This window comes from Ochotona princeps, chromosome 21 (genome assembly GCF_030435755.1).
Source record: "Ochotona princeps isolate mOchPri1 chromosome 21, mOchPri1.hap1, whole genome shotgun sequence".
Classification (NCBI taxonomy): domain Eukaryota; kingdom Metazoa; phylum Chordata; class Mammalia; order Lagomorpha; family Ochotonidae; genus Ochotona; species Ochotona princeps.
The window spans coordinates 31,322,379-31,332,013 of record NC_080852.1 but is presented as its reverse complement, the minus strand read 5'-3'; positions in this window follow the sequence as shown (position 1 = coordinate 31,332,013).

Below are 9,635 nucleotides of genomic sequence, written 5' to 3'. Positions count from 1 at the left end.
TGTGTTTCTTGTATCCCCTGTAGTCCATGACAGTGATCTGTGAATCTGTCTGAAAAGGTTCTCTGGTCCTCAGGGCTAAACAAGGCTCAGGCATACGGCCGGACAGGCAGCCGTGAACTCTGAGATCGAAGTGATGACGTGCAGAAGCCAACACAGAAATAGGATTGGGAACAGGAGTGTGAGTTTGGGAAGTTGGGAAATTTCCCTAAACCTCAGTCTTAAAATCTGCAAAATAAGAATAAGAAGAACAAGCTGGATTCCTGCCTTGCCTATCTTACAGGGTCATTTTAAGTGCAAATAAGATAGATGAAAGTGAGGTGACCCCAGTTGTCTGACAAAAACTCTCAAGGTAAATGTGGAGAAAAGCCTGCTTTGGTGGAGTCAGCTCCACTACTCTTTCAAGAACCCTGGTTGTTTATGGTCTGTCTCAAGGTCAAGGTTGATCTCAGTTCCCTCATCTGTAAGGAGACGACATGGGAGGGCTCATGCATTCCCAGTCATAAGTATGAAAGGCAGAGCAGAGGAGGGACTTCAGGGCTTCAGTCCCTTTGAGGGTGATTCTCACATTGCAGTAGTGATAAGGAAGAAGAGTGTTTTTCCTCATGCACTTTTTCAAGTATCCTTTTTGTTTGGGCAAGACCTAGAAGGACAGATAATCCAGGTAAAAGTCTGGATGATTGACAAGATGTCTTGGCAGGTGGCTGTATGGGAGAGAGACAAAAAAGTTTGGGAATGTCAGAAAGATGGAAGTGGATGGGTGAGAGCCAACACGTCCCTGTAGTAACCAAGGCTGGTGGAGAAAGAAAGCCAAAGCCAACCTGCCAGAAATAGAAAATAAAATAGCAGTATGCTTCCAAAAAACTAAAATATAAATAAACACAAAGGATGTCTCAGTAGAAGGCATGGTATGAGAGATGAACATAAACCCTGAGGGAGTCCAGAGGAATTCCTGGCCTTGAACCCCATTAGTGATCTTAGTATGCAGGAAGGATTGGTCTCAGAGTCTGGAGGAGAGGGGCACAGTAAGTAACTTCAACCACTGCCAAGGGTGAGAAGGCTAAGGGGTCCTGCTCTTCTCTGACTTAGGAAACCCAGATTCTGTTTTATCCAGGAGGAAAGGAGAGGAGGCAAGAAGTCAACTGAATTGTTGCATAAATATTTCTAAAACACTTTTCTTCCAAAACACATTGTTTTTTAACATTAAGAAATAATGACAGGATGATATAAGAGCTAGAGCCCATTTATAATGGAGTGACATAGATTACATAGTCCTAGGGTGGACAAGAAGGATGAGAAGGCAGAGCCCTCTAGATATAGCCCTAGTTGGCAGCTGGAGGAAGACCAAAGCCAGTAGGCTTCCTCCCACTTCTAGTCTACAGCATATTTTTGGAAATGTGTGGTGTTGTTAAATATCCCATTCTTACAAAGATTTGAGCCTTGGAATCTTTAACTTTATTCTCAGCTGGACTTGGGCCCAGGTTGACCATCACTTAAATGATTCCATGCCTTGGGGAGCCTAAGTTAGGGCTTTCATGTTCAAAGGACATGGTCCATTGAAGACTTGGAATATAGACTTGCTCTGATCTTCATAGCCTTCAGTTCTTGGAGCCAACGCAGGCTGACTTTACAAAGGTATTCTCTCACTGTCTTCTCCAACCCCCCACTTCCTGAATGAGAGGAAGATAATGCAGTGCAGGAGGGGAAGAGCTATGACCCGACTTATGAAGTTGAACTCTTGGGCTTCGCAGAGCTTCCTAAGCAAACTCCTTCCAAGGCACCCATTTGTTATGGAAACCAAATCATGTTAGCCAAGCTTTTAAATGGACTTTGAGGACTTGATCTGAGATAAAAGAAAGACAGTTTTGAAGTCCATGTTCAGCCAGCATAGTCTGAAGTTCTAAATTTGCACAAACACAGAGAGGATATGAAGTCTTTTCTTTCACTGGGAAATTGATGTGGGGATGGGTGGTGTTGGTTGTTAGCCATTGTCCCATTTGAATACAATAAGATGAGCTGGTATAGTTTAATCCAAGATTAGATTCTAACATCTGGGGCAGTCAAACTGGGCAAGAGGGAGTCTTCTCTGCAGGGTGAGTAGAAGGCAACTCATAGCAATGGAAGGCAATGTAGCAAGACAGAGCTGCTACATTATCAGTTTGTGTTAGAGAACTTTGTGTGTTATACAAATACTAACAAAACAGAATCAGTCCCACAGCAGCTGAGGAAGTCCTGGGGTGGTGTAGCTAGTACTGATTCTTAAAGTTCACTCCAATGAGAAGGGAGAAGTTCTCTCTGTTGTAGAAAATATCATATTTAGGAGATAAATCTTCCGTCTGCTAGTTAGTTCATGCCCAAATAGCCTCAGTGGCTACGACTGGCTAAAAACAGGAACCAGGATCTTACCCAGGTCTTCCACATGGGTGCGGGAGCTCAAGCACTTGGACCAGACCCAGGCCATTATCAGGGAGCTAGATTGGAAATGGAGCAGGCAGGACTTGAACAGTATCCCATATGGGATACTGGGATTGCAGGTGATTTCTTTACCCACTAAGCCACTATGTCAGCCTCTATAATTCTTGTCTGTAGTGTTGATTCATATGGGTTGGACTTCACTTAAACAGGGTTTTTCTCCTTTGAGAAACTGGCCTTGATAAGGAGGAAAAGGACAATAACATTCAAAGGATTCGGGGAGGCAATGGCCGTTGATCTTCAAAAGAATTCTCTTGCTGTGGTGTAGAGGGTAGTGTCAGTGTATCACTCAGATCATCCTCATCAGTCTGACGTATTCAGCCCTCAGCTGTGATAAGTATTGGCTGCTAGCAGCCCACACATACCCCTCTTCATTCGCCTTGATGCAAGTAAGCATTGGCCTGTGAATCTTCCATTCAATGACCCTAGGAAACTTTTGCCATTATCTGATTGACCCAGAGGTTAGAAAGCCCAGAACCTTTGCTACCAGGTGGGGTCAGATCTGTGGTTCAGTTCATGTTCCAGAGTTCCTTTTGAGGTCAATCAAATCAGGTTCCAGTTGAACCCACATTTTTTTTTTATTAATGCCACCTCTTGCCTACCCTGCTTCCTTCACTCTTCTCCAAAGAGCCATATTCCAATAAAATCACTTGCACAAGAACCTCCATCTCAGGCTCTGCTTCTGGAGAACCGGATTAGGATAATTGGAATTCAAAAGGATTTAATCCATAAGAATTGAATTCATGCTTTAGTCTGAAACATATACAGTATGCTAAACAGAAAACCATAATCTCAGGAGTCCAGAAAATACAACCCATGCCAAGTATTTCAATCAAGCTAACTTTAAAAGGAGGCCTAGTTACAGAGGTGCTGAAAATGGGGCAGATGTGCCAACTAAAGATGATAAGGATTTAACCACCTATAGCACCGGAGGAACAGAATCTAAGCGCTAGATTGCCCAGGTAGATTCAACCTGGGAGTTGGAATATTGGGGAAACTGCCAGGAGAGAATTGCAAGCTGGATACAGTCCCACCTGCTCTTTCTTTCCCATTGATTTATTTCCTTAGCTGGGAACCTAACAAAATCAGAGGACAATGGCTTCTGTTTCCAGGGATATGTGTCATACAGGGCAAAGAGGAAGAGCAGGATTGAAGATCAGAGAAGTAAATGACCAGAACAGTACAGGAAGAAAACCTGTAAATAACACATAGAGCCAATCACAGGGACCTACATGGTAACTCCCCACCTCCTTCCGTGAGTCACCAGAGAAGCCATCAGTGCAGAAGGATCAGGAGACATTTCGGAGGTATTTGCCTTCTCTTCCCTGTGTACGCTGTTAACTTTGATTCCTTTCCTGTGGCTCACACTGGTTTATCACTTCCCATAGCAGGCCTGATTGTTGAAGAGCTGACTAAAGGTCTTCTGTAGTATATTTTCTCAAACTTCTCACTCCAGGATTTGCAGCAGAGCATCTTCATCAACTCTGGATCCATGTATCTTTTTATCTTTGATCCTGCTTGCCACTGCACAGTTTAATAAGAATGTTAGGGTAGGGGCTCGTTTCTGATTTTGTAAGTGCAATTGTAAATAGTTTAGGAGTGTCACCTGCTTTCTGCATCCTGTGGTCAAGTGGGTTGATAGACCTCCAGGTTTTAGGGGGAAAGGGAAATCCTCTATCTGAAGTCTCAGGGGGAAAAATAATACCTTTCCCCATTCATTGCTGTTTGAAATATTCTGTAGTTGACCACTGGTATCATTATCCATCCTATTTTACTCCTCATCAAGCTACTAGGATTGCTATTTTTGCCCTTCCAGGTATGGATTGATAAATGGAAACTAATGGATTAAGCATCAAGTGTGAACCTCTAGTACCTTTTTATATCAATTGGCAAAGCAATGCATCTCTTATTTTTAGGTAAGCTGACTCTCATATATGGATCAAACACTTCTCCTTTCTCATGCCCTCACCACAGAGCAGACTTAGAAGACCTCCTGAACATGCCCTTGGCTCCAGGAATTGGTTTACATCCAACCAATAGCTTCATCTCTGCAGATCACTGGAGATGGTGCCTGACATCCAGAAATATGAGCGTCTCTAAACTGTTAAGCAAAAGTCCTTTTGTATCCTCAACAATTTTGCATGGAGCTCACAGGCTTCTTTGTTTTTAGTATCCTTTGTTCATTTATCACTTGTTTATTGGACACCCACTGTGGGTTTGGTCCTGAGTATGTGACAGTGATGGTAGGAGAAAAGGAGAGAGAACACGCCTGAATTTGGTGGATCTGCTCACAACCATGGTAGGACATCTCAATGAGAGTTTTGCTCAATATTTCTATTCTTTGGGGAAAAAAAACCCAACTTGAGAAAAGACTGCATACTAGGCAAGACGCTAGAATAGGCACATGTGTAATGGTTAATATTTCTTAGGAAAAATATCATCAAATAATTAGTAACAAAACCAAAAAATTGGTTAGCAGCATAGATAGTATTATTTGCCTGTAATTTTTATATCTCTCTTGTGGGTGGCCTTTACTTCCTCTCACATTGACACTGGGTCTGGTTGTGGGACTTGTCTCAGCTCAAGGAACGTGGGCAGTGGCATGGTATGAATTGAGCTGGAGCGTGAAGAGGAATCACCTACTGTCTGTCTCTCATGTAGGAATCTTTCTCTTTGTACTGGGAAGGGTTCTTCTAAGGAAATGGTTGGGCTGTCTAGTGGGGAACCAAGTGAACAACATGAATGCTAGTGCCTGGAGCTGAGCCTTCAAATTACACCTGATTTACATGAGTACCAGGTAAATGCTTTTAATTTAATTTGGAGGTTGTTCATTGCACAACAATATTATAATAAAAATCTAGCTGGATGGTTGTTTTCCACCTGTAAAAGGAAAATACTTGTACTTAGCTCTGTAGATCCTGGCTGCATGACTTTCAAAGGAAATGACATATGTAAAATACTAACCAGAGTGCCTGGTGGTTTTACCATCATCATTAGTACTAATCCATTGGCTTTTTTAATAACTCTGGGATAAACAATCTGTAGATCAGTCTATGATTTTTTTTTTTACAAAAGTCAGTGCTCACATAATGACTGAGTCAACTGGGCTCAGATCATAATTACTCTCCTAGCTGACAACATTTTAGCTCAAGTTTTCCTTAATACATCAAGTGAAGACTGTGTCAATTGCAGGTGTTAAAATCCATTACCAAATCATTCCATTTGAGATCTTCAGGCCAGTGGAACACACTGTCACAATCCCTACCCATCATGAAAGAGCCTGTTTTCTCACGAATATCAGGTGAGAAGAGTAATTTAATAACAGCAATAATAGGCTTCCAAATGAAAATTTGGGTCCTGAGAATTAGGTCATCCTAAATGGAACTCAGAAACTTAGGCCTAAAAATAGACTTAATTCCATGCAGAGTAAGAGAGATGAAATGTTAAAGCCTGTAAAAGGCAAAAAGATAGATCTTTGCATTAAGTCAGGATTCTCAGATATCCCACACTTGCTGAAAGGACCTGATGGTAACTTCCTACATCAACTTGGCTTGGCCATGGTGCCAAGATACTTGGTCAGACATTATTCTGGAGGCTTTTATGAAGTGTTTTGTTTAATTGTTTGTGTTTTTGTATGGGACTATTATTTCCACCAGCAGACTTTGAGTAAAGTGGATTGCACTCCATAATGGGAATTGGCCTTGTCAACCAATTGATGATGTTAGTAGGGGCAGAGTTGATCTCCTTGGAAGAAGAGGGAATCCGGACAGCAGATGGCCTTTGACTCTAATTTCAGCTCTTGCCTGAGTTCTTCAGCCTGCAGTCTTACTCTGCTGATGTCTCACTAGTGAAGCTTCTATACTTACGCAATTTAATTTTTAAAATCTGTGTGAAGGAGACACACACATGCTCTGATTTCTCTCGAGAAACTTGGCCAGGGATAGAACAAAGAAGTCCACTCACCATTAAAGGCCCTTGAGTCTCTCTCTCAACACCTTCTCCAAATGGTAGTCTCCTGAGGTTACTTTGTAGGGATCCTGAGGTTACCTCGGTTCCATTTCCTGTTTCTCTCGGGAGACCCCAAAAAGAAACAAACAGAAAATAATTCTCAGTAACATCTCTGGGGGCATGGAGGAAGAAGCAGAACTAAAATGGGTTGGATTCTTCCTGTCCAATCTAAGCTATCCAGGACAGCCTCAGATAAAGCCCCACCAGTATGGACTCAGCATCTCCACGTGTGCTCACATGCTGGATCCAACCGCCATGCACCGTAGCCAGGAGAATCCACAAACTCCAGACAACAAAAATACCATATCCAGAACTCCAAGTGAATCTGAGAGGTTTCAGAATATCTATAAAGAAGTAGACTTAAAAGATGTTTATTTTAGTGACACCTTCTTTATTTGGAGACATTGCCGAGCTAGTCAGATAATCCCCATACACTAGCTTTTGTACCAGAAGAAGTTACCTCGTTAGTCACTTTGAGTGTAAGCGACATGGCTGCAATGCCAGGGAGGCACTCTTCTTTTACAGTAGGTTGCTGACATCTGCTGCCAACCTAGCATGCACAGGCTTCTCTGCAAGGTGCACCGAGACAAATAATAGGTACTAACTCTAATGTTTGTGGCATTACCTATTCAAAGGAAACAGCACAGGCACGTCATGTCCAAGCCCAGGGAATGATGTTAGCGCAAGTACAGTCAGTCTGGACACATAAACCCACCTCAGGCCTTCTGCACCTGCTCATATTTGCTTCCTACATATATTCTCATTGCCTTGAACTCATTTTACATTATCTTCACATTTCATTAAATTTAACGAAGAAAATCAAATGACACCAAACAAAGGAGAACAATGGAGCCAAGAACAGAAGTGATAGGACAGGCCCAGCTCCTTGCTCGTGGCTCAGTGACAGTCTTCGGCTGATGGATGTTCTTGGGCTCTGACGACTCCACAAACATAACCTAGTGGCTGAGATGTCAACAAATGAAGCAGTCCAACAACTCATTCGGCTCCAGATGACTTTCTGTATCAGTCACCATCTGGTTGTCTTTAGGTTACAGATTCAAGTGATGGTAGCTGGCTGATTTCAAATGAAACCCTTCTGAAATGGATGTTGTCACTGGAGTATTTATAGGGGAGTGGAGTCAAATTCTCGGCTTTGATGCTCCGTTCAGTCATTAACTAATGCAGTGTCTGTCACATGCCAGGCATTGTGCCAGATAATAGTGATGTAGCAGTGAACAAAACAGACGTATCTCCTACCTTCCTGAAGCTCAAAATCTAGAGAAATAATCTAGAAAAATAAATAAATAGTCAGAAGGCTGTCAGGGCTTTTTAAAAGATTATTGATTTGAAAGAGAGGTGGGGGAGATGCAGAGAAAGCGATCTTCCCAAGGTGATGATGCTGGGGGAGTTGGAGGGCAGGGCAATGGTGCTGGGCCAGGATGAATCCAGGAGATCGTGAAATGATGTAAAAGGCAAAACGGTACAAAATAAAAAGTGAATTTCGTCTTCCTCTCAGAGGCCCTTGGTCTCCGTCCTCACACATCCACTGGGTACTGTTGTGATGACGATTTGTGTTGTCCTCATTACCAGTGACATAAATCAGCTTTTCTTGTTCTTCTTTGATGCCATTTGGATGTTCTCTGATGGCTCTGTTCAAGCTGCTTCTTCCTGCTTTTATCTCATTAGGTCCTACGTGATTTTTCTTTCCTTATTATTATTATTATTGCTGTTGTTATTATTTTAATTTGAAAGACAGCCAAGCAGATGGAAAGAGCTTCCATCCACTGGTTCACTCATCATAATGAAGATATTTTCCTGTATTACTTTCTAGGGAATTTATTGTTTTGTTGTCCACATTTACATTTAAAATTCCCTTGGGATTGATTTTGTGTATGGTGTGACATAGGGGTTCAGTTAATTTACTTTTTTCCACAGTGATAGCACTGCAATATTTATTAGAAGTAGTTTTCTGAACCCTCTGCAATGCTGTTCCCTATTATAAATCAAATATCTATGATTATACAGATGTGCTTCCTGGCACCTGTTCTGTATCTTTAGTGTATTTGCTACATTTTTAGCAAGGTATCTACATCCTAATTATAGAGCTTTGTGATAGTTTTTGTTGTCTGAAAGAACAAAGCACTATGCTTTGTTGTCGTCTTTAAGAATGTCTTGATTGGGCCCGGCGGCGAGCCCTAGCGGCTTAAGTCCTCGCCTTTGAATATGCCGGGATCCCATATGGGCGCCGGTTCTAATCCCAGCAGCTCCACTTCCCATCCAGCTCCCTGCTTGTGGCCTGGGAAAGCAATCGAGGATGGCCCAAAGCCTTGGGACCCTGCACCCACGTGGGAGACCCGGAAGAGGTTCCTGGTTCCTGGCTTCGGATCGGCATAGCACCAGCCGTTGCGGTCACTTGGGGAGTGAATCATCGGACGAAAGATCTTCCTCTCTGTCTCTCCTCTCTGTATATCTGACTTTGTAATAAAGAAGTAAATAAAAAAAAGAATGTCTTGATTATTCTTGGTTCTTTGTATTTACATAATAATTCTGGAAAAAAATACTAATAATTTTAAAGAGAAAAATCAGGGGGTAGAGGGAGACATTGTAGAGCAGCAAGTTAGACCACTATCTGGGTGTCTGTATCCTCTCATGGAGTGCCAGCTTGTTGAGTCCTGGCTGTTCTGCACTTTGAATCCAGCTTCCTACTGATGCGCCTGGGTTCCTGTTACCCTCATGGGTAACCTGCATGGAGTCCATAAGGCAGACCCTAGTAGGAAGTCCTCAGGTCATGTGGGTCTAGTGCACAGGAGAGGGTTGTAGAAGTCTCAGTTTGGGCCCAACTGTACTCTCTGCTTCCTGGCTTGCCGTATGACCCTTCTTTCACACACACGCTCCACCATTGCCATCCTCCATCCCCACCTGAAGCCTAACCACTAGGTCTCCTAACCTTGGACTGGAACCTATAGAATGGTGAACCAAATAAACCTTTTCTCTTTATAAAGTTAGTTGTCTCAGACATTCCATTGTAGTATCAAAAAGCTGATCAGCACACCTTGTATTTGCAGCTAGGACTGGACCAGGCAAAAGACAGGAGTTTGGAATTCCATCCAGAGCTCCCACGTAGGTGCAGGGATCCAAGCACTTGGATTGTCTTCCGT